This window comes from Staurois parvus, unplaced genomic scaffold (genome assembly GCF_062004578.1).
Source record: "Staurois parvus isolate SC_StPar_1 unplaced genomic scaffold, SC_StPar_1.0 ptg000014l, whole genome shotgun sequence".
Classification (NCBI taxonomy): Eukaryota; Metazoa; Chordata; class Amphibia; order Anura; family Ranidae; genus Staurois; species Staurois parvus.
In genome coordinates, this window is record NW_028317810.1 from 829,147 (window position 1) to 854,521 (window position 25,375).

General features: G+C 43.5%; 1 protein-coding gene across 1 annotated transcript in view; it reads left to right on the plus strand.

The window, feature by feature from the left end:
• IFT81 (intraflagellar transport 81) overlaps nt 1–25,375 on the plus strand; it is a 227,136-nt gene that overhangs the window by 32,597 nt on the left and 169,164 nt on the right. The window lies entirely within an intron of this gene.

Here is a 25,375-nt window from a genome sequence, read left to right on the forward strand (position 1 = left end):
TGTGGGGCTGTTTTTCGGTATAGGGTACTGGCAAACCTCTTATCATTGAAGGAAGGATGAATGGAAAAATGTACCAAGACATTTTTGATAAAAATATGCTGCCATCTACCAGGATGATGACGATGAAACAAGGGTGGACATTTCAACAAGACAATCATCTCAAACACAAAACCAAGGAAACTCTCAATTGGTTTCAAAGAGAAAATAAAGCTGCCAGAATGGCCCAGCCAATCACCTGATTTAAATCCAATAGAAACTCTATGGAAAGAACTAAAGGTCAGAGTTCATAGAAGAGGCCCATGGGACCTTCAAGATTTGAAGACTGTTTGTGTGGAAGAATGTTTCTCCATACAGGAGGAGTTTTGAAGCTGTCATTGCCAATAAAGGATTTTGTATGACGTATTAAATAAATTTCACTTAGCGTGTTCAATATTTTTTTCCCTGTGACATACCATATTAGTATACATAACTTAATTTGTGAACTTATTTTTTTTGTTTTCTTTGTATGTATGGATTGCATGATTTTTTTACTGACGTGGTGAACATTTCATATCAATAGCACCTTTAGAAATATATTTACTGAGAAAAATGGTGACGTGTTCAATACTTACTTTACCTGCTGCATGTGGGTTGGGGAATGCATGCAAATTGCATGTGTCTTCCTACCCACAGGTAAAATGCACTGCTCTTTAATAGCAATGCAACTTTTAACAAAAATCAATGAAAAGAACCTTGTTAAACATATATCAAAACTAAGATGCATACTATTTAATTTGGTTGTAACCCTCAGTTATATTATTTTTCATCAGTTAAGAAAGTGCTTAAGTGTATATCACATCGCCTTTGCATGTTTACTATAGTACATATGTATGTAAGCAAGGGTTATAAATGAGAAGTGGTTGTGGTTATTTTTATATATATATATATATATATATATATATATATATATATATATATATATATATATATATTTTATTTTATTTTATTCTGCTGTCTAAACCATCCACAAGTCATATTTGAAGTCTCTAATGAAGACTGGTTATATTGAGTACTTTCAACAGTTCTGTTTTCACTGTTCATGAGCAATTGTCAATTATTAAAGGTTAAGAATAAGAATTGCGAAAGTGGTACCTTGGAAAGAATTTAGAAACCGCACTTAATCTATTTACAATACAAAAAGTATTCATATTACAAAATCATTTAATGTACTTTACATGCAGTTATCATCTGAATTCTTAATAATATCAACATTTTGTAATGCCCTGCACTACAGAACCTGATAAAGAAGGAGCTTTATTACTTTTTTTCACAGTGCTGTCAGCCTTACGCTGAACATGTTTTAGAAACCGAGAACACAGGACTGACCTCTTCAAGGTGCTACTGATCCTTCAATATCGACTCAGCTGGCTGGGGGAAGAGAGCCAAGGAAGCTAAATGTTAAAGAAAAAATGCACTTAGCCCAGGGGTGGGCAAACTTTTTGACTTGAGGGCCGCAATGGGTTCATATATTGGACCCGGGGGCCGGACCAAGAGTAGATGAATGATGTGTATGTGTCATCCATAGTAAGTATAGTAATATTCCCCCATAGTAAGCATAGTAATTAATCCCCCATATAGTAATTCATCCCCCATAGTAATTCATCCCCCATATAGTAATTCATCCCCCATATAGTAATTCATCCCCCCTATAGTAATTCATCCCCCCTATAGTAATTCATTCCCCATATTAATTCATCCCCCATATTAAGTCCCCAAGTCCCCCCTGTGTCAATTCACTTACCTTTGCTCCGCGCGTTCCTCTCGCCGTGTTCCCGCGCCGTTCCGGTGTAACATGAAAATCTGTCTCCTATGAGGATCTGTCCCCCTCGACGTATCTGCGCATGTGCCAGTTTCAGGCATTAGCAGCCGATCGGCGATCTCCGGCACATGCGCAGATACGTCGAGGGGGACAGATCCTCATAGGAGACAGATTTTCATGCTACACCGGTCTTCAGGGCGGACTGTGAGAGGAGCCTAGCGGGAGCCTAGCTCCGCGGGCCGGATTAAAAGGTCCGCCGGGCCGTAGTTTGCCCATTGCTGACTTAGCCAGTCTGCCCCTTTAAGATGATCTAATCATTCCCAGCCTGCAGCTATAATAATAGGGTAAAAATGTATGTTTGACATATATTTGAGATCCTAAGAATATGAATTTGTGCTTAAACACAACTAAAAGCTTCTCTATGACAGTCTAAACAGATGCTGAATCCATTTACTATATGATGCACAAGCCTCGTAAAGTATTAAAAAACTTCCCTTATCTTCCCATGAGCCGTACTGTGTGTCTTCATTCTCCTCCTCCCACACACTGCAACTCATTGTACATGGATTTTAGGAACAGAGGCACTGCTGTCAATCCAGAAAGCAGTCGGCAGGATTAGGTGTAGCCATTTACTAATTCAGGTTTGTGAATCAACACTGACAATTCTGATAGCCACATCCCCTGCAACTTTGTTTTATTCCATCATAGTGCAAGCAGGCACAGCCAACATGAAACTGGCAGCTCTGCTCTGAGCAGTGAACCAACTTTGCCACATCTTCTAGTCCTGTGGTTTCTAGTAACATCCACCCCAAACTAACTATGGTGTGACAGCACTGACATTGAAAACATGCAGGTACGTGTCTCTCAGCTATGGCCTATTTGCTACCAACAGGCCTGATCATGCACCCTGTTAATCCCTCTCCCCGTGGCAGCAAGTGAGAGGGGAGAACAGGCCCAGCGATGATGTCACTAGGTCTGCCTATTGCTGTAAATTAAAGTTGGAGCAAAATCATTGGATTCATATTTTTGCTATAATGTGAGGAGATAAAGAGGGGTTTTTTTTAATTACATTACTAGACAAGAGTTGAGCTTTAAAAATCCTGGAAGTTTGTTTTAGCTGTACAGAGACTGTTTGCTAATACAATACCAACCCAATTCCGAAAAAGTTGGGACAGTGTGTAAAGTCTACATAAACACATAATGCAATGATTTGCAAATCTCATAAACCCAAGTTAAACTCCACAGGTCACCATAAGCACTTTTATTTTGATACAGCACTGCAGATTTTTGTAACACTATGCATTATTTATGTGCAAACGGATTCTTAGAATAAGATATGAAACCACAGAAATTTTGACTTGCAACCCCAATTCCAAAATAGTTGGGACACTGTGTAAAATCTACATAAAAACAAAATGCAATGATTTGCATATCTCAAAAAAAAACATATTTTATGCACAATATAATACAGAAAACATTGAAAAAAGGAAGGTAATTTTTAAATTGTTGGCAGCAACATGTTTAAAAAAAATTGGGACAGGACAACAAAAAGCTGTGTAAGTAAGTGGTACTATCAAGGAAGAGCATGAACAACATTTTGCAACTAATTAGGTTAATTGGCAACAGGTCAGCAACATGATTGGGTGTAAGAAAGAGCATCTTAGAGAGTCAGAGTGTTTCAGAAGTAAAGTTGGGCAGAGGTTCACCAATCTGAAGAGCTGCATCTAAAAATTGTCAAACAATTTCAGGAAAAAAAAAATTCCTTGATATATTTAAAGTCTTTGCAATTTTAACAATGTACCATGTAGAGTACATAATATCAAAAGAGTCCAAGAATCTGGATAAATCTCTGTGCGCATAGGGCAAGGCTGAAATGCAGTATTGGATACCTGTGATCTTCAGGCTTTCAGATAGCACTGCATTAAAAACAGACATGATTCTGTGATGGACATCACTTCGTGGGCTCAGGAATACTTCCAAAAATCACTGTCTGTGAACACTGTTGCCATTCCATCCAAAAATTTGAGGTAAAGCTCTATTATGCAAAGAAGAAACCATATCTGGACATGATCCAAAAACACTGCCGTCTTCTCTGTGCCAAAATGTTTATTTTAAAATGGTCTGTTGCAAAGTAGAAAACTGTTCTGTGGTCATATGAATTGAAATTCAACACTTTTTGGCAATCATAGTTGCTGCATTCTCCTGACTAAAGAGGAGAGGGACCTTCTGGCTTGCTATCAGTGCTTAGTTCAAAAGCTTGCATTCTTAATGCTCTCGGGGTGCACTACTTCGTATGGAATGGGCAGCTTGCACATCTGGAAAGGCACCATTGATTCTGAAAGGTATATCCAGGTTTTAGAGCTGCATATGCTCCCATCCAGGGAATGTCTTTTTCAGGGAAGGCCTTGCATATTTCAGCAGGACAATGCTAAACCCATATACTGCACCCGTGGCAAGATAATGGCTTCTTAGTAGAGGAGTCCAGGTGCTTAACTGGCCTGCCTGCAGTGCAGACCTTTCACCAGTTGAATATAATGACAAAAATCCCAGTGTCTGTTTAGCATTTAAAATCCTATATCGGTCAAGAATGGAACAACATTCCTCTCCAAAAACTCCAGCAACTGGTCTTCTTAGTTCCCACGTGTTGTTAAAAAATGAAGGCATGCTGCACCGTGGTAAACATGACCCTGTCCCAACTTTTTTGGAGACATGTTGCCATCAATTTCAAAATGACCTAATTTTTTTCTTAAAATGGTACATCTCAGTTTAAACATTTCATATGTTTTCTATTTTCTGTTGTGAATACAATATGAATATATGAGATCTACAAATTATTGCATTCTGTTTCTATTTAGATTTTACACAGCATCCCAACTTTTTTCAAATTGAGGTTGTATGTAGTACAACCCTCCTCTGACCTCGCAACGGCACTGCCCCCCACCACACCCAAGGCCCTGCCTACCGTAACCCCCCCATCACTGCACTCCTTCTGCCCTACTACCACTGAGGAAGTCAGCAGAGTCTTCTCAGAAGCCCGCCTCACTACCTGCCCCCTGGACCCTATCCCCTCTCAACTCCTCCGGTCACCCCCCTCTTCCCTCATCCGCTCCCTTACCCACATCTTTAATCTCTCCCTCTCTACTGGCGTCTTCCCCTCCCCCCTAAAACATGCGCACATCACCCCCATACTCAAAAAGCCCTCCCTGGACCCCACTGACCTCAACAACCTCAGACCAATTTCCCTGCTGCCACTCACTTCCAAGCTCCTTGAGCGCTTGGTCTTCGATCGCCTAAGCGCCCACCTGACTGACAGCAACCTCCTTGACCCACTACAGTCCGGCTTCCGTCCCCTTCACTCCACCGAAACTGCCCTCCTCAAAATCACCAACGATCTACTAACCGCCAAAGCCAAACTCTGTCCTCCTCCTCCTAGACCTCTCCGCGGCCTTTGACACAGTCGACCACCCCCTCCTCCTTAATAAACTACTCTCCCTTGGCATCAGAGACACCGCTCTCTCCTGGTTCTCGTCCTATCTATCCCAACGCTCCTTCAGCGTTTCCTACAACGGTGCCACCTCCTCCTCACTCCCCCTCTCTGTTGGGGTCCCCCAGGGCTCTGTCCTTGGACCCCTTCTCTTCTCCATCTACACCTCCTCCCTTGGCAAGCTCATACACTCCCACGGCTTCAATTACCACCTCTATGTTGATGATACTCAAATCTACCTATCCACCCCTCACCTCACCCCCACATTCTCCGCCCGCATCACTCACCTCCTAAACGACATCTCTGACTGGATGTCGCTCCATTTCCTCAAACTCAACCTCTCCAAAACCGAGCTTCTCATCTTCCCCCCAGCCCGCGCCCCCCCCCCCCATCCTTTCCATCACTACCAACAACACCACCATCAATCCCGCCCAGCAAGCCAAGGTCCTTGGCGTCATTCTGGACTCAAACCTTTCCTTTCAACCTCATATCAAATCTCTCACAAACACATGCCGGCTCCACCTCCGGAACATCTCCAAGATACGCTCCTTCCTTACCCCAGACACCACTAAACTACTAGTACACTCCCTGATTATCTCACGCCTGGACTACTGCAACTCCCTCCTCACCGGCCTACCCCAGTGCAGGCTCTCCCCGCTTCAGACCATCCTGAACTCAGCGGCCAGACTCATCCACCTCACCAGCCGCTCCACCTCTGCCACCCCCCTCTGCCTCTCCCTCCACTGGCTCCCCATTGCCCAACGCATTAAATTCAAATTGCTCACCCTGACCTATAAGGCCATTCACAACACTGCCCCTAACTACCTCACCGACCTGATTCCCAGGTACCACCCTACCCGTACCCTTCGCTCTTCACAGGACCTCCTTCTATCTTGCTCCCTGGTCTCCTCCTCTCACGCACGAGTGCAAGACTTCTCCAGGTCCTCCCCCATCCTCTGGAACTCACTACCCCAATCCATCAGACTGTCACCTTCCCTCCTCACCTTCAGGCGCTCCCTGAAAACCCACCTCTTCAGGGAAGCCTACCCCACCCTCACCTAACAGCTGCTGCCCTTCCCTCCTCCTACCACTCCATCCCCCACAGCCGTTTCCTCCTGTGCCTCTACCCCCTCCCTCCTAGATTGTAAGCTCGAAAGAGTAGGGCCCTCTTACCCCTTGTGTACTGTTTGATGTTACTGTTCTGTTTCATGTATTGTCCCTCCTCTATTGTACAGCGCTGAGCAAACCCTTTGGCGCTATATAAACTCGATAAATAAATAAATGTACAGTTGTGGCCAAAATTATTCAACCCCCAATGCTGTAAAGGGGTTTAGGGACTATAGTGTACATTTGGAATTGTATTCAGAATCAAATCCTACAAGGACGTTGTAACTACCCAAATGCAACTAAAATGACATCAATTGTTTATGTAATACAGTAGTAAATGGTTCTTATGTGGTTTCTTCATTGCCACAATTATTCAACCCCTTAAAGACTACCACTCTGAAGAACAGAGGTTCATACAGGTGCTTTCCATCAGGTATTGAAAACACCTGTGGATGTCACCGAGCAGCAATCAAGCATAATAAGCACCAATTAGGCAGCTTTAAAATGACTGTGATACTCAGCTCCTTCTAGACATTTACTGGTGTGGTTACAAACATGGTGAAGGCAAGAGAATGGTCCAGGAAGACAAGAGAAGAGGTGATTTCTCTTCACAGGAAGGGCAATGGCTATAAGAAGATTGCAAAGATGTTAAACATACCAAGAGACACCTTAGGAAGCATCATTCGCAAATTCAAGGCAAAGGGCACTGTTGAAACGCTACCTGGTCGTGGCAGAAAGAAGATGCTGACTTCGACTGCTGTGCGCTACCTGAAGCGTAGAGTGGAGAGAAGTCCCCGTGTGACTGCTGAGGAACTGAGAAAAGATTTGTCAGATGTGGGTACAGAAGTTTCAGCCCAGACAATAAGACGCACACTGCGTAATGAAGGCCTCCGTGCCAGAACTCCCAGGCGTACCCCCTTGCTGTCTCCAAAGAATAAGAAGAGTCGACTGCAGTATGCCAAAAGCCATGTGGACAAACCACAAAAGTTGTGGGATAGTGTTCTGTGGACTGATGAAACAAAATTAGAACTGTTTGGGCCCATGGATCAACGCTATGTTTGGAGGAGGAAGAACAAGGCCTATGATGAAAAGAACACCTTGCCTACTGTGAAGCATGGTGGAGGGTCAATCATGCTTTGGGGCTGTTTTGCTTCTGCAGGTACAGGGAAGCTTCAGCGTGTGCAAGGTACCATGAATTCTCTTCAGTACCAGGAGATATTGGATGGAAACGTGATGCAGTCCGTCACACACCTGAGGCTTGGGAGACGTTGGACCTTTCAACAGGACAATGATCCCAAGCATACCTCCAAGTCCACTAGAGCATGGTTGCAGAGGAAAGGCTGGAACATTTTGGAGTGGCCATCGCAGTCACCAGACTTAAATCCGATTGAGAACCTCTGGTGGGACTTAAAGAAAGCAGTTGCAGTGCGCAAGCCTAAGAATGTGACTGAACTGGAGGCCTTTGCCCATGAAGAATGGGCGAAGATACCCGTAGATCGCTGCAAGACACTTGTGTCAAGCTATGCTTCACGTTTAAAAGCTGTTATAACTGTAAAAGGATGCTGTACTAAGTACTAAGATTGAATGTCACTTGGGGGTTGAATAAAACTGATAATGCTGTGAGCACAGAAAAGACATTTGTGGTTATTTCATTATAACTGTTATGTTATATTTGTCTGACCTACAAGTGCCTCTTTAATGTAAATGTAAGCAAGATGACTGAATGATCAAAAGCAATGTCAAACTGGCCAAAACACTCAATTTCAGTGGGGGTTGAATAATTTTGGCCACAACTGTAGTACTGCATAGAGGCGTATATTAAATACTTTCCTTTCTTTCATGTGATAGTACTGGTGGTTGGCCAAGCACTGTTACGTGGGGGTGGGAAAAGAGTCCTTAGCCCGTGTAAACTCCCACAAGAGTGACCTGAAGATTGCTTGGAACTGCCTTTTTTTTGCTCTTGACAGCTGTATGAAATGGCAGGAAAGAGAAGAATTAGTATTTGCTGCTGAGTAATTGGGCAGTAAAGCAGTTGTCGGTCTACTTCACCTGAAACAAAGTGTATCATTAGAAGTACAGTTGGTCACCAAAACTGGAGGAATGAAGATCTGGAAAACATTTCCTTTAGATATGGTGTACTCAGGAAAAATCTATTGGGATGACATGAACTTTGAAGCATGAATCTGTGATCGTCAAGAAATGAAATTTCAAGCAGTTCTGAAGGCAAATGGGAGGCTTTCCTGGTACCAGATAGTAGTAACTAATGATTGTGGTCTTGCAAGACCACTTCCCAGTTTTACCTGCTGGTGACAATATGCTTCAACAGCTGGCAGCATTTGGTTCCATTTGTCATCTGCCTTGGACTCATGAAGCCCTGTGATTATTACCATCTGTAAGTCTCATAGGATTCTGTGACCACTTGGTGTATGCGCTCATGATGTCCAGGAAAGTTAGATAGTAATATGCAGAGTTGATAGGCTCAGGTGTGGGGAGGGGGTAATGAGGGTGAATAAAAATCTTAAATTAATACCCACATCTTTCCTAGCTCAGTTCATTTATAATGTCCATAAACCTGGTTCAGTATCATAAAAGTCATAATTTCAAGACAACTTGCATATAACTGTATGGCTGGGCTGTCAAAGAATCCAGTAATCTAATTCCAATTTTGTCAGGCTATTTAGGGCCATTGGAAGTATGGCTTCACCATTGTAAAGCAAGTAAAATGCATACTGATTACAGCGTTACACAAATATACACTCAGCGGTCACTTTATTTAGTACACCTTTTCAATTGCTTGTTAACACAAATTGCTAATCAACCAATCACGACAGCAACTCAATGCATTTAGGCATCTAAACTTGGTGAAGACGACTTTCTGAAGTTCAAACTGAGCATCAGAATGGGGACAAAAGGGGTATTAAGTGACTTTGAACGTAGCATAGTTATTGGTGCCAGATGGGCTGGTCTGAGTATTTCAAAAACTGCTGATCTACTGGGATTTTCACGCACAACCATCTCTAGGGTTTACAGAGAATGGTCCAAAAAAGAGAAAATATCTAGTGAGTGGCATTTGTGTGGACTAAAATGCCTTGTTGATGTCGGAGGAGAATGGGCATTCGATTTCAGCTGCGACATTCAGATGGTAGGGTCAGCATTTGGTGTAAACAATATGAAAGCATGGATCCATCCTGCCTTTTATCAACGGTTCAGGCTGGTGGTGGTGAAGTAATGGTGTGGGGGAGATTTTCTTGGCACTAGCACCTAATAAAGTGGCCTGTGAATGTAAATTTATAAGCAATTTTAATTAGTATTTGTATTTTTAGCAAAATGGTCTGTCTATATAATCCTTCAATTTTATAAGCATTCTGGCCAACAAACCCAATACACATATACAGTAGTTCTTAGAGGGCTGTAGGGTTCTTATAGGGCCTCATGCACACAGGATGTTTTGCTAACTCTCCTAAACACCTTGCCACCTGCAGTGGTGTTTTTTGGCAGAAAAAATGCTTGACACTTCGCCAGGTCAAGTACTTGGGTGTTAACCCATTTCGTTGGCCAGAATAATAATTTTTTTTTTCGAATAATTTTTTTTTCTGCCTCTAAACATCTGTGTGTGCATGGACACAGAGGCTAACATGCAGGGGTGTTTAGAGGCAGGAAAAAAATACAAAACTGCCAGACTCCCCTAAGAGCAGGTTCAATAATGTTCAGTGTGTATGAGGCCTAATGAAAAGATATGAGGATGCTGATTATAAAGTATACCACAGTACATTTCTACTCCTCATTAAGTTTGTGGAACTATAGCATATTTGTAGTTACTGTTAAGAGTTGGCTGGGGACCACAGTGCTACAGCACTTGTTACCAAACAAAGATATCTCCTCTGTTATCTAATGAATGTCCTGCTACATGTTATTTGCACCTTCCTAATCTCTGGAATCTGGTCTGGCAGGCCTGTTTTGTTAAATAGAATAATATTGTAATTGGCTAAGGGACTGAAATTTAGAGCAAAGCTTTCAGATCAGTCAAGTTTCCCTTGGTTGGCTAAATCTGGAGTAATTTTGTAATGATTTAAATCTCCTGTGAACTTAAACACCTGTTCTAATTTTGGCTGCTCTATATTCTATCATTATTTGCCAGTTAAATCCATGGAGACACACATGTTATTCCACAAATCAACCAGAAGAGTGTAGTATTTGTTTGGTGAAAGCTCCTTCTCAGAGAAAACCCATGACTATTCAGACAGGCTGTTATTTCTCTTTGTAGTGCCATTAGCATGTGTGGTAAAAGACTACTGTAATAGCACAATAATACACTGAAAATGTATATTAACCGAGAAATGTGCTATCTTATGAATGTTACATTATGTTGATAGATGTCTCAAAACACTTGAAAGCATGGGGTTCTTGGATAAATGCTCTTCTTCCTCTCTGTGGACTTTGCTATTGTGATATGATTTAGTTTTTTCCATGTTTTTCCTAGTCTCCGTGTTAGAATATTTTCTGACGATCTGTCAAAGTCCTAATTAGCTTTAGTTATGCAGAAGCAAAAAAACCTATACCAACCAGTCAGAACTGTATTTTTTTACTGACTCCTATTGATGGAGGAAGCTGGAGTGGTTTCATTCATTCTGCTGTCAAAAATTGTGATTTATCACTATTGGCTACTCTTTTCTGTAGTTTTAAAGTGTCAACAGCAAAACTTTTTTAGTTTTGGATAGAGCGGTGAAGGATTAGAGCTCTTGTCATGTTTTTATTGCTGTCTGTTCCCCTCTTTAGGGAGGGAGATTCATCCTCTCTATTTGTACTGTTTATTGCTATCATTAAAAGTGAAATTAAATGACACCAGAACTGGTATAGCAGGGAAATCTTCCAATTGGGATACTAGTTCTGGTGACCCTAGTGGACACCCCTAAATTCCTTTGCACTTCCTGTTTTGGCTATGAGACAGAAAGTGAAGGCAAATCTCCCCATGGGACACAGATGGCATAAAAAAATGATAGTGCTTCTAACATCCCTTGGTCTATCCAAAATTAAACAAAATGCCTTTTGTGACTCTTTCTTTCATTTGAATTAGGCTTTACATAAGTTGGTGGTCTGAAGCACTATGTCAGAAATCAACAGGGTGACTCCACTACAGTTAAAGCAATACTCCACTTTAATTGGAAAAACAAAAAACCGTCTGAGTGTATTTGTGTACATTGCAAAGATTATAACAAAATTCATTACAGATTTTAACTGTACCTGCTCTGTTGATACTGATGTATTCATTCTACTTACTTCCTCCTTCCTAAGTGCTATCATCAAGCCATCAGTCAAAATTGTAATAAGAACAGATTGCTGCGAAGATTAGTGCGTGAATCCATGTGAAGGAAATGGCAAAGACAGTATGCACAACACCCTAGTTACCATAGTTACAATGAAGAGACATTTGACTTTTTGGCAGTGATAAAAAATTATAGTGGCTGCTGACTGAACTGGAATAAATAACATTAAAGTGTAGAATTGCTTGTGTAAGAATTATAAAAATGACATACATTTTTAATGAGAAAATGTATACATCTTGAATTTATTGCAGTGAAACTTGTACAGAACAAATTATATTTGAGAGGTATTAAAGCATAAATTACAGTTCACAGCATCTAGCCCCCCCAATTAATCGACTTGTAAGAAAAAAATATTCAAAAAATACCTTGAACTCTGACATTTTTGTCTGAAGGTGCTACTAAGGATTCCAAATCTTTTAAGAAGACACTACTTCAATCATGCAGAATTGATCCCACATAGGCACATGATCATTTTTCAGTATGATTGCTTTCAGACAGATATGGTGATGTTAAACTAATTTATTCATCTCATTAGCATTAAGCCAGCCATAGGTTTGAATCTCTGCCAGTTCAACAGAGACTGGCCTGAGATTTGAACCACCTATGAGCAGGCTGATTGTACCCAAGTTGATCCATTGAATGACTTGGGTACAACCAGCATGTTGGATTTTTACATGCAATTATTGCCAGTGGCTATCGCTGCTAGCAATAATCACTGTGTTCTCCTGGCAGGGACGGCTCCCCTGCTCCTCCTCGTCACTGGGAGAACATAATAGCTGTGTTGGAGAGATTCCCCCATCAACATGGACTGTGTTGATGGGGGAAATTAGCTATTTTCTTTCTTGCAACCCGTGGTTGCAGGAAAGAAAACTGTACTATTGTCAGGGATCTTGAGTTTCTCCGTGGCGCACGGGTCTGCGCATGCGCGGAATCCCGATGCGGACAAGTGTGTGGGCACTAGGACATAGGCGCCCGTGGCAACAGCTGCGGCCGCGCATGCGCACTCGCGCACATGGCCGCGCGCTTGGCACCAATGACAGCGCAGGTCGCACTATTTAAACCGGTTCTTGCAATGCTCAAATTGCCGTATGGTCTTATTCCATTTATCCTGTTCCTGTGAGAGTATCTTGTCGTTGCCGAACCCTGCCTGAACCTGATTACTGCTGACTGTCTCCTGTCCTGACCCCTTGCTCGTTTTTGACCACTCTTCTGTCTGTCCCCGATTGTCTGACCTCCTGCTGCTGAACCTGGTCTGTGACCCGATGATTCTCTGCCTGCTGCTCTGTTCCATTCTGCCTCCACTGTTACCGACCCGGCCTGTCTGATTCTGCTACCATTCACAGTGTGTTCTGTCCATCCATCCTGCACGGATCCATCCGTTACTGTCGAGGACTGCTCAGCCTCTTCACATCAGGCTCTTATCCAGCTACGTGCCACTGGTGGTTTCATCTACTACAGCTGGGCGTACCCAGGGGTCGCGCCGGTACGGTGGTCACACTACCTCCACCTGAACCCCGTGTGCTGACGCCGGAGCGTTTCAATGGGAGATCGAAGTAGATACAGGGCTTTCCAGAACGCCTGCCAGCTATACTTCGATCTGGAGCCACGAACATTCTCCTCAGAATCCGTAAAAGTGGGGTTCATCATATCTTTACTGCAAGGTGTACCCTAGGGCTGGGCCCACCGTCTGCTCAAAGCTCGCCATCCACACATGAACTCTGTGTCCACATTCTTCAATGCGATGGCGCAGTTGTATGACGACCCACAGCGGGCTACTTCGGCTGAGGCGGCTCTACACACACTCCGACAAGGTCACCGAGCAGCAGAAGACTACGCTTCTGATTTTAGACTCTGGAGTGGCGAAACGAGTTGGAATGATGCAGCCCTGCGTCATCAGTTTCGCTTGGGCCTATCTGAAATTCTCAAGGATGAGCTGGCTAGAGTAGGCATACCCGATTCCTTGGAGGACCTAATAACGTTGGCCATTCAGATCGACCGCAGGCTGCGCAAACGGAGGCTAGAAAGGTCCAGTCAAGGCCAGAGGCCGACATGGGTGTTACTTCGATTTCCAGTCCAGTCCAATCTCCCTGTCAGGAACCGGCATTCAGAAGCTACTGATGTACCTGAGCCAATGCAACTTGGACTGATACGACCTTCATTAACATTAGAGGAACGCCAAAGACGTCGGTTGAATAACCTCTGTCTTTATTGTGGAGAAGAAGGCCATTTTGTGCGCTCCTGTCCAGTGAAGCGGAGTAAGTGCTTCTCTGTTTCTTCTGCTGTGTCTCCAGCCTGTCTCAATAAGTCAACTCACCTAGACGTGCCCATCTCATTCGAGCTTACCGAAAGAACCGTGTCGGTGATGGCAATTATTGATTCAGGAGCCTGCAGCTGTTTTATAGACCTAGATTTTGCAGCCCAGCAGCGTATCCCTTTGCAGACCAAGGAGCATGGTTTGAACATCTTCCTGGCCGATGCTTCCCGTATTAGGTTTGGGCTGGTAGACCGAGAGACCCCACCAATCCACACTACGGTTGCCAGCCATCATCAGGAGTTTCTTCGTTTGGATGCCATCGCGTCGCCCATTATTTCCAGTTATTTTGGGACTTCCCTGGCTACGAGCGCATGACACCCAAATCAATTGGAGGACAGGGTCAATCCAGTTCTTTTCACCCTACTGTCAAGAACATTGTTTACCCAAGACACCCTTGGCGACACAGACCCTACTATGCATGGATTCTGACACGGAACTGACTCAAGCAATCCCTTCGGTTTACCATGATTACCTTGATGTGTTCAGTAAACGGGGAGCAGACATTCCTCCCCCTCATCGAGCCTATGATTGCCCAATTGACCTACTCCCCGGATCCGAGATCTCATTCGGGCGAATCTTTCCTTTTATCGGAGCGAGAGCTGGGGGTGTTAAAGGATTATATAGACGAGAACCTCCGAAAAGGATTCATCCACCCTTCCACTTCACCAGCTGGAGTCGGGATATTCTTTGTGGAGAAAAATGATAAGTCCCTGAGGCCTTGCATGGACTATCGGGAACTGAATAAAATAACCGTAAAGAACCGTTATCCCCTTCCCTTAGTTCCTGAGCTGTTCCAAAGATTGAAGACGGCAACTGTCTTTACTAAATTGGATCTGTGAGGGGCCTACAACTTGGTCCGCATACGAGAAGGGGATGAATGGAAGACAGCTTTCCGCACTCGGTTCGGCCACTTTGAGTATCTGGTCATGCCATTTGGATTGTGCAACGCACCTGCCACGTTCCAGCATTTTATCAATGATGTTTTCAAGGACTACCTAGATATCTGTGTTATCTACCTAGATGACATTCTAATTTTTTCATCGTCCCTGGAAATTCACCGAGGTCATGTCAGGAACGTGTTGGAGCGACTTCGCCAGCATGGGCTTTATGCCAATGCAGAGAAATGTAGTTTTGAGCAGCGTAGCATTCCATTCCTGGGATTGATTATCTCTACCGCAGGAATTACCATGGATCCTCAGAAGATTTCTGCAATTCTGGAATGTCCGGTGCCCTCAGATAAGAAGGGTATTCAGCGGTTCATCAGCTTTGCCAATTTTTACCGGAAGTTTTATTAAGAATTTTTCGGGCCTTGTGTCTCCTATTACCCAGCTCACAAAGCTAGGGGTCCGTTTCCATTGGACCCCTGAGGCACAGGTTGCTTTTGAAGCCCTAAAAAAATTGTTTACAGCAGCACCCATCTTAAGCCACCCAGACTCCGCTCTACCTTACATACTGGAGGTAGATGTGTCCGAAAACGCAGTGGGGGCGATCTTATCGCAAAGAAAAGGCCTCAAAGAGCTTATGCATCCAGTGGCTTTCTTTTCCAAAAAACTTAATCCGGCAGAAAGAAACTATGTTGGAGATCGAGAGCTTTTGGCAATCAAGGTGGCATTGGAAGAGTGGAGGTACTTGCTGGAAGGGGCCATGCACCCGATCTTGGTATTTACGGACCATAAGAATCTGGAGTATTTAAGGATGGCTAAGCGCCTTAATCCACGCCAAGCCAGATGGGCATTATTTTTTTCAAGGTTTGTTTTCCATATAACTTACAGGCCGGGGTCTAAAAACACGAAACCTGATGTGCTCTCTCGCATGTTCGAGGATCCAAAAGAATCCCCAGAGCCAGACACCATCCTGCCTGCAGGGAATTTCTTATTATTACAGTTCGAACTCTTGTCCAAATTACAAACGGCGTCCGTAGGAATGCCCCGTCCACCCGGAGTCTCGGTGCAGAGCAGAGAAGGACTCTTATGGAAAGGGGAGCAGATCCTGGTACCCGAGGAAGCTCGAACTTTGGTCCTGGGCTACTGCCACGATCACCCGTTGGCAGGTCAGTTTGGGGTGTTCAAGACATTAGAGCTGGCACAGCACACGTTCTGGTGGCCGAGTATGGCTAAGGACTGCAAGGCATATGTGAGAACCTGCACCATCTGTAATAGGAATAAGCCCACCAGAAACAAGGCTTGGGGCCTACTACGACCCTTGCCAGTACCTGATAGATCGTGGAGAATGATATCCATAGACTTTATAGTGGAACTTCCACCCTCCCAAGATCATACTGCTATCTTCGTGGTAGTGGATCGCCTATCAAAAATGGCCCACTTCCTACCATTAAGGAATACACCTTCTGTTCCGGAGACTGCGCGGATCTTTATTAAAGAAATGGTAAGGCTCCATGGAGTGCCTAAAGATATTGTCTCTGACCGAGGGGTTCAATTCACTTCGAGGTTCTGGAAGGCATTGTGCGAGACTTTAGAAATCAAGTTGACCTTTTCTTCTGCGTACCATCCGCAAACAAATGGGCAGACCGAACGGACTAACCAAACCTTAGAGCAATACCTCAGGTGTTATACTTCTTTCCTCCAAGATGACTGGCTGGCACTCTTGCCCTTAGCAGAATTTGCCTACAACAATGCGAGTCATTCTGCCACAAACCAATCTCCGTTTTTTGCTAATTACGGGTTCCATCCTACCTTCCTACCTGATCTGATCCCGGAAATTTTGGTTCCTGCTGCTCAGGATACACTGAATTTATTTTCTTCCAATAACAGGGTGTTGCAAGAGGCAGTTGCAAAGGCTCAGGAAGATAAGAGGGTCTTTGATAGAAGGAGAAGAGGGGAATTGATCTTGCGCCCAGGAGACCAAGTTTGGTTGGCAATAACCAACCTGAAGATGGCATGTCCGTTGAGGAAGTTGGCACCCAAGTTTGTGGGTCCATTCTGGGTAAGACGCAAAATGAATGACGTTGCTTATGAGCTAGCACTCTGTCGGAGATCGCCGCGCCGCTGGTCCCGGCGCAGGCGCAGTACACCTCCCTGTACGCGAGCGCCGGGACTTGGCCGACCGCGGCAATCAGGTTCGCGCATGCGCAGTAGTGACCGCGGGCGCGCGCCTGGCACCAATGACAGCGCAGGGCGGGATATTTAAACGGCCCTGAGCTGTCATTCAGTGCCTTTTGGTCTTTTGTATCCTGTGTACCTGTGAACCTGTCTGAAGTAAGTTGCTGACCCGGATTGTGCCCTGACCTTGCTGTTTTCTCCTGTTTTGACCCTTGCTTGCCTGACCTCTCTCCTGAATGCCCCCTATTGGATCTGACCTGCTGTTGCTGACCTGGCGTGTGACCCGACTATTCTCTGCCCGCCGCTCTGTACCGCACCGTCCCCATAGTTACCGACCCGGCTTGTATGACCCTGCTCCTGCTCAGCCATCCATCCATCCATCCATCCATCCGTCCCTCTCTACGGGGTCTCCAGACCTCCTCATACCTGGCTCTCTCCCGTGGGAGCCCCTGGCGAATACCCCTACCACTGACGGGTGTCCTCAGTAGTCACGACCTGGTCCTAGGGTACTCCAAGTCCATCCCCACCATCAGGGGCCCTGGTGAACAAGTACCCTGGGGCTTAGACTCCGTGCGCTGGGAACATCCGACCAGTGGAGTGCTAGTGGTACCGCCGGGCGGTCCCTTACACACTCCCTGAATCCTTCAGGATACATCCTGTCTTTCATGTATCTCTACTAAAGCCTGTTGCACCAGATCTTTCCCTGATCGTAGGTCAAGACCCCCGGAGGCCATAGACATTAATGGGGAAGAGGAATTTGAGGTCCAGGCAATCGTAGACTGCAGGAAAAGGGGGGGGGGGGGGTCAGACGCAGTACCTCATTAAGTGGAGGGGTTATGGCCCGGAGGAAATTTCTTGAGAACCGGCTCAAAATGTCCATGCTACGAGGCTAATTCAATTTTTTTTTCGCAACCAGCCACAAAAGAGAAGTCAGTTGGGCATCCGGAGGCTGCCCATAAGGGGGGGCATTGTCAGGGATCTCGAGTTTCTCCTCGGCGCACGGGTCTGCGTATGCGCGGAATTTCGATGCGGACAGGCGTGCGGGCGCTAGGACACAGGCGTCCGTGGCGACAGCTGCGGCCACGCATGCGCATGCGGACGCGCGTCTGGCACTAATGACAGTGCAGGGCGCACTATTTAAACTGGTTCTTGCAATGCTCAAATTGCCATATGGTCTTGTTCCCTGTTTATCCCGTTCCTGTGAGAGTATCTTGTCGTTGCCGAACCCTGCCTGATCCTGATTACTGCTGACCGTCTCCTGCCCTGACCCCTGGCTCGTTTTTGACCACTCTTCTGTCTGTCCCTGATTGTCTGACCTCCTGCTGCTGAACCTGGCCTGTGACCCGACGATTCTCTGCCTGCTGCTCTGTTCCATTCTGCCTCCACTGTTACCGACCCGGCCTGTCTGATTCTGCTACTGTTCACAGTGTGTTCTGTTCATCCATCCTGCACGGATCCATCCGTTACTGTCGAGGACTGCTCAGCCTCTTCACATAAGGCTCTTATCTAGCTACGTGCCACTGGCGGTTTCATCTACTACAGCTGGGCGTGCCCAGGGACCGCGACCTGGTTTCAGCCTGCTCCAAGTCCATCCCCACCATCAGGGGCTCTGAGGAACAAGCAGACTGGGGCTTAGACTCCGTGCCCTGGGGAATCCCGGTCTGTGGATCCATAGAGCTACCGTCAGTAGGTACGTGACAACCATTTATGGCCTGCCTTATTCATTGTTTTCAGATAGGCATTAAAATACGTTTCCTTAATCAGACATTACATTTTGTTGAATTCCCTTTCAATGCATAATTTATGATGTTGTTCGTGTACACTGAAATTTCTTTTCATTCTCTCTAGTTTTCCTATTACTTTATTTATCCAGTCTTTTACACCACAGAATACAGATTCCCACTTGGTTATATAATGATTTTCTGTTGATCTGTGCTTATACTTTGATCATAAGTTGTGCTCCTAATTTACTTATTTAATGTGTTGTAGAAGACGTACTCTAAAACTTTGAGTTGTTCCTTTTTGTAGGTTAATTAGCAGGCTTCTTTTTAATAATCAGTTTTTAAAGCAAAATAGCCCCAACCTTTGTGGTATTATTTGAGTCTGTCTCATCATCGTTATCTTCACTCATAATTTTCTCATTTATCAATGTTTCAACTAGAGAGATACAGTATGTGGTACTGAATAACAGGATTTTTCAGTAATATATGAAAAGGCCAAGGGTTGGATACCAAACTTTTGAAACAAAACACCATCAACATGTACATTCATAGTAAAAAGCATTTCTGGTCAGAATTAGGAATAATTATATTATTTTTATTGAAGGAAATACAGAGTCCATCCTAAATTCAAGTTTCTAAATGCAGCATTAGGGCTCATGTACCCTGCAGCTGATAAAGTCACGTTTAGGGACTGTTCAGCATTTTTTCAGCAGCCCCTGAACTCACCCTAATGTTTTCCTATGTGTCCGTTTACAGGCATTTGAGTTTACAGTCTTTTTTTTTAATGCAATAAACTTGCGTTCAGCAGTTGATTTTATCAGCGTTTAAAATGCAAAACGCTTGTAAACGTGGCTGAACGCGGCAAATCACATTTATAAGCATTTGCGTCTGAATTTTTTTTTTAACTCTTCCAGTTCCCGATGCTGTCCAGAGCCTTTTTTCATCATGAAAAATGCATGCAAAACGTTTTCAAGGTTCTGGGATTGGACAAAACACTGCCACAGGATGTTCCTACCAAGCTTGTCACACATTGTAATAACCAATTCGCACCTCAGTCCTCTCCCACCCTTGGAAACAAAAGATATGTTAATGAACATTCACACATCAAATTCCTTATGCAGACCCCCTGCCAGGTGGCCTTAATGACTCCACCAGACACCTTTCCCACCCTTGGAAACAAAAGAAATGTTAATGAGCAACTCACACCTAAGCTATTCTCAACACATACTGCTGTCTCTGCTTCTACTCTGTGTATTTCTCTGAAACAGTCTGAAATAGTTAATAATTTACCACTTTTCAGTGCATTCTGGGCATTTGCGAGGTTCTCCTGTGCTTATCTTTAAAAAATGCTTCTAAACGTAAACGCACATAAACATATTCTGCAAACACTGCTAAACAGACTTTTTTAACCTACGTTTTCCAGCAGTCCGTTTTTTTTACAGAAAAATAATTGCTAAACTAATACCATTTACCAGGAAAGTGTGTATACATTGTTACATATCTTTAAAGCTGAATTCATTAAAAGTAAGGTTGCACCGATACTGATACTTGTGCTCAAGTACTAGCGCATGGGTGTCAAACTGGCAGCCCTCCAGCTGTTGCCAAACTACAAGTCCCATGAGGCATTGCAAGATTGACAGTTACAAGCACGACTCCCAAAGGCAGAGGCATGATGGGACTTGCAGTTTCAACACAGCTAGAGGGCCGCAAGTTTGACAACCCTGTACTAGCGGATACCGATTACCGATACCTTTGCGGTGTGATTTGAGCCCATACAAAATGAATTGGCTCAAATCGCACTGCAAAGAATCACATGTGATTTGAACAGGAATGCGGTGTGATTCCGGTCCGAATCACATGCGTTTTCCCTGCGGGTGCAGTACAATTTTCAGTGTAATTTGAGCCATACAAAATGACCCACACCTGTAGGGCAACTGTATGTGATTCAGATAGGAATCGCACTTCATTCCTGTTCAAATCACATGCGATTCTTTACAGTGCAATTTGAGCCCATTCATTTTGTATGGGATCCAAGCGCACTGCAAAGGTACGGGCTTCAAATATTTTAGCATTTGCACAAGTACTAGTGCTTGTGCAAATGCTTAGTATCAGTATTGGTGTAACCCTAATTAAAAGCATAGTGTATATTTTTTGGGCAGCATGGAAAAACGTACAGAATTACAGTGTATCTAAAGGCAAAACATTATTTAAGGAGCTGGGAGGGATTAGAATGCCTGTCAGGTGTTTATCACTGTCTTTGTCCACGCTAGGGAGATTCATTCTCCCAGAGCATCCTTGTAACTTTCATCACAGTAAGTGAGGGAATAGCCAACATTTGAGTTGTCACCAGAAGCAGAATACAGGGGAATTCTTCCAATGTGGACAGATGTTCTGGTGACAACTGTCTAAAGAGGAGATTTCCTCTATCTTTCTTTTGAATCTACAGGACAAGTAAATGAAAATCTCTCAAATAGGATGCAGATGACAAAGAAAACTTGACAATGTTTTTGACCATTCCTCACTCTGTCCAAAATGGAAAAAAAATGTTTTGGCTTTAGACATATTTTATCTTATTTAAAATGTTTAGTATTTTAATTACATTCTCCGGGTTTGAGCCACATGATGCCAAGCAGCATATGCAAAATTAGGTGACAGTCTGTGAGGGTGCAATAAACAGCTCTTGTTTGTGTTATCTTCTGGACTAGTCCTAGCTGTTCTCTTGTGGGCAGAAACATGAAAAATAATAGTGCCATGTAAATATCCAGAGTCCTAGTGCCAGTCAATTGATGGAGGTTGTAATGGGCAGGTCTGCTATGGAACACAGCACTTGGCTCAGCCCTCCCGGCAGTACAGGAAAAATGGTAAAGCTTAGCTGCTTTACGCAGGCAGCCAGGGAAGTTCAAGGGCTAGAGTGAAAATAGCTTAGAGGAAACATAGGTCATTCTGGTCAACCAACTGAAAAGGGAAAATGGTGGATCCAGCACCATATTTTTTTTACTTTCTTAATTAAAGTGTTACTAAACCCAGGACCCTGCATTCACTATATCTGGTGTCCCACAGTACACAGAACGTGGAAATGCAATTATTTTAGTAAATATAAACTGCTAAATACCTTTTCTCATCTGCAGCTAGAGCAGTCTTGTGACTTCTATCAGTCTCCAGCAGAGCACTGGTTAAAGCTTGTAGGGAGGAGTTTTCATTCTCCCCTGATTGTCCTATGAGGCTGCAGGACCCCTGACCCTCTGTCTGGACAGCGCTGATTGGCCCTGCTTGTGCTGATCACATGCACTCTCCCAAGAAAAAAAAAACTCTAGCAACACACACCAAACTGAGCATGTGCATGCCTACGGTTCAGTCTGGAGATAAGTGGTCACTTGAAAAAGGCGAGGAACAGAGAAGAAAGGATCAAACAGCCTTTTTACACAATGCAGAGGATTATCCCATTAGGTTCCACAGTATAACAAGCATGCTTTACTGCATATACAGACTGATCTTACTGTTGTGGGTTTAGCAACATTTTAAATTTCTTACTGTGTTTTTCTGTCTCCTTGTAAAGTCCTCCGTAAGCTCCCGTACCTGTCATTTTCCCATGTATTTCCTTTTGTTTGTAATGAGTGGTGCACATTAGTTAAGAGTCATGTACACTGCTGTATGCACACTACACATTCCAAAGTCCCTAATCCATCTCAGGAGTGAACAAAGAGGGTAGCTGCACTCTTACATCCAGCACTGTCCAGACAGAGGTCAGGGGATTTCCATACTCCTAGAGCAGAAAGAAAACTCCTCCTACAAGCTTTAGCTAGTGCTGAGCTGGACACAGATAGAAGCCAGAAGATTTCTTTAACTTCTGATGAGAAAAGGAATTTAGCAGTTTTTATATTGGCTAAAATAATTGCACTTCCATGTTCTGTGTACTATGGGAGACCAGACATAGTGGATGCAGGGTCCTGGGTTTAGTAACACTTTAATGAAAAATAGTTTACAGTGCCATTAAGTAGTGGGTGTGTCTGAATTATTTTTGGAGAATAAGGACATAGCTTAGTGTGCCTTTCCCTTTATTGTGGTAGCCCCTGCCACTTTGTAATGTTTCTCAGTACGAGTATTTTAAAATTCATGTTTTTTTGCATTTAGATGCACACGGCATGTTACTGCAATCTTCTACAGAGACACAGCCATAAGGGGCATGGTCAGCACCTGGTTTTTAGTAACTCCTGTATCCAGACATGCAGAACCCTATCCAGTCAGAACTCCACTTCAGTCTGGTCTTGATCAGTGTCTGGCCCTGAGTACCCTCAATGGACAAGTTTCTGTCTTATCTATTATCTTCCAGAAGCCCCTTGCTTCACAGTCCTTTATCAAGACTTTTCGTAAGGGAGTTGTTCATATAAATTCCCCAGTTTGCCCTCCTGTGTCACCTTGGGATCTTAACTTGGTCCTTCAGAGTCTTCCTTTTGAACCGATTAAAGACATTCCTTTGGAAGTCCTCACATGTAAGGTTGCTATTTTCATGGTCTTCACATCAGTTAGATGTGTTTCTGAGTTGACAGCTCTTTCTTCTAAAGAGCCTTTTCTTGTTTTGCACAGGAAGAAGGTAGTTTTGAGACTAAAACCTCTCTTCTTTCCACCTCATTGAGGACAATGTCTTCCCTTTCTTTTCCTGCTCCAAAACATGGTAAGAAAATTGCCTTACACTTCCTGAATATTGTCAGGACTGTCGGCCTTCTTGTCAGGTATGGCTTCTGTTCACAAGACTGAATCTTCCTTTGTTCCGCCTGGAGGTAGAGGACATCCTACTTCCTGATCCACCATTTCCAGGTGGATCAAACAACTTCTTTTCATGGCCTACACTTTGCAGAAAAGGGTTCCTCCTTGTCCATCAAGTGCTCCTTTCACCAGGGCTGCTGGTGTCCCTTGGGCTTTTCAGCATCAAGCATCCTTATCCCAGATTTGTAAGGCTGCTGTCTGGTCCTCTGTTAACACTTTCTCCAAGTTCTATCTGGGTGATTTTCAGGCCTAGGCTGATGCAAGCTTCAGCCACAAGGTGCTTCAAGCTGTTATCTGGGTTTTCTTGGGTTCTTTTTTGTTTGTGTGCCTGTTGGCAGTTCTGTTTGCTATGTTGTTGCCCACCCACCAGTTTATTGCTTGGAGATGTCCCATGGTCTTGTACTGTGTGTTTAAGATAATAGGAACTTTGACTTATCTGAAATTCCTTTTCTTTGAGTACAGTACAGTATAGGACACAGGGCCCTCTCTTTTGTGACTTGATCACTCCTTATTGCTTGCTTAAAAAAAAGGAGGGTGCAGGGTTATGTGAGTGTGCTCTAGGGGCATCCCTAGCAAGTTTTGTGCCAGTGTCCAATCACCTGAAGGTACCCTGAATATAACTCATAATCTATAAATACAAGTTCTGTGTGCTGTACTGTACCCCAAAATAAGGAATAGATAGGTACAACCCCAATTCCAAAAGAGCTGGGACGCTGAAAGAAAGAAAGAAAATCACATCGTTGTTGGCTTGTGTTAGTTTCTCTTTTTATACCCAATCATATTACTGACCTGTTGCTAATTAACCTAATTAGTTGCAAAATGGTCTCTGGTTACATTGCCAGCTTTTTGTTGCCCTGTCCCAACTTTTTTGAGACGTGTTGCTGCCATCAATTTCAAAATTACCTTTTTTTTTTTCTAAAAATTGTACACTTTATCAGTTTAAACATTTGATATGTTTTGTATTATCTATTATCTATTGTGAATAAAAGATAGGTTTATGCATCCCAACTTTTTGGAAATTGGGATTGTAAGTCAAAATTCCTGTTTTTTATATCTTTTTCCAAAAATCCCTTTGAACATAGATAATGCATGATGTTACAAAAATCCACCATACTGTATTAAAATAAAGTGCTGATGGTGACCTGTGAGTTAAATTTGACCCTTCTTTTTTTTTTTCACCCATATTCTGATTCTGCTTTGTAATGTTCTTTTCACATAATCTTATAAAGACTATGTAATAAAAGATTTCTTAATATCCAGACTCTTTACAATTTAGTAAATAAGGCAATCAAATGCACATTTTATGGCCTATTATTGTCTGCATTTCATCATTTTGTTGGGAAAGAATTACAGGCTGTTATGGCAATCGGCCTCCAATTTACACTTTTAAAGTGATTCGCTTTAACACTAAAAAACACTGTTGAAGTTTGCCCAATCAGAGTGGTCTGGGATAATCATGTAGCATGAGTGGGTGGGCTTCAGACTGCTGTAAGTATTTCTAAAACTGAAATTCCTGCCTGAGAATTATACCATAAGATGCTAGCCATTATTTTTAATAGCCAGAGAGGACTCTTCTGTGATTTCATTTCTGATTGTTAATGATGCCTGACTGCTCTGGATTTCATGACAAACCTCTCTGAACTGTCATTATTTATATTATTTTGTGCAGCAGTTTACAAACTGAAGGTAGACATTACAGTTCCAATACAATTTGGTACAAGAAGAAACAGAGGGCCTTGCTCGTTAGAGATTACAATCTAGGAAATCATTTAATTGTCTATTGAAAGTGCCTCAGTGGATAGTG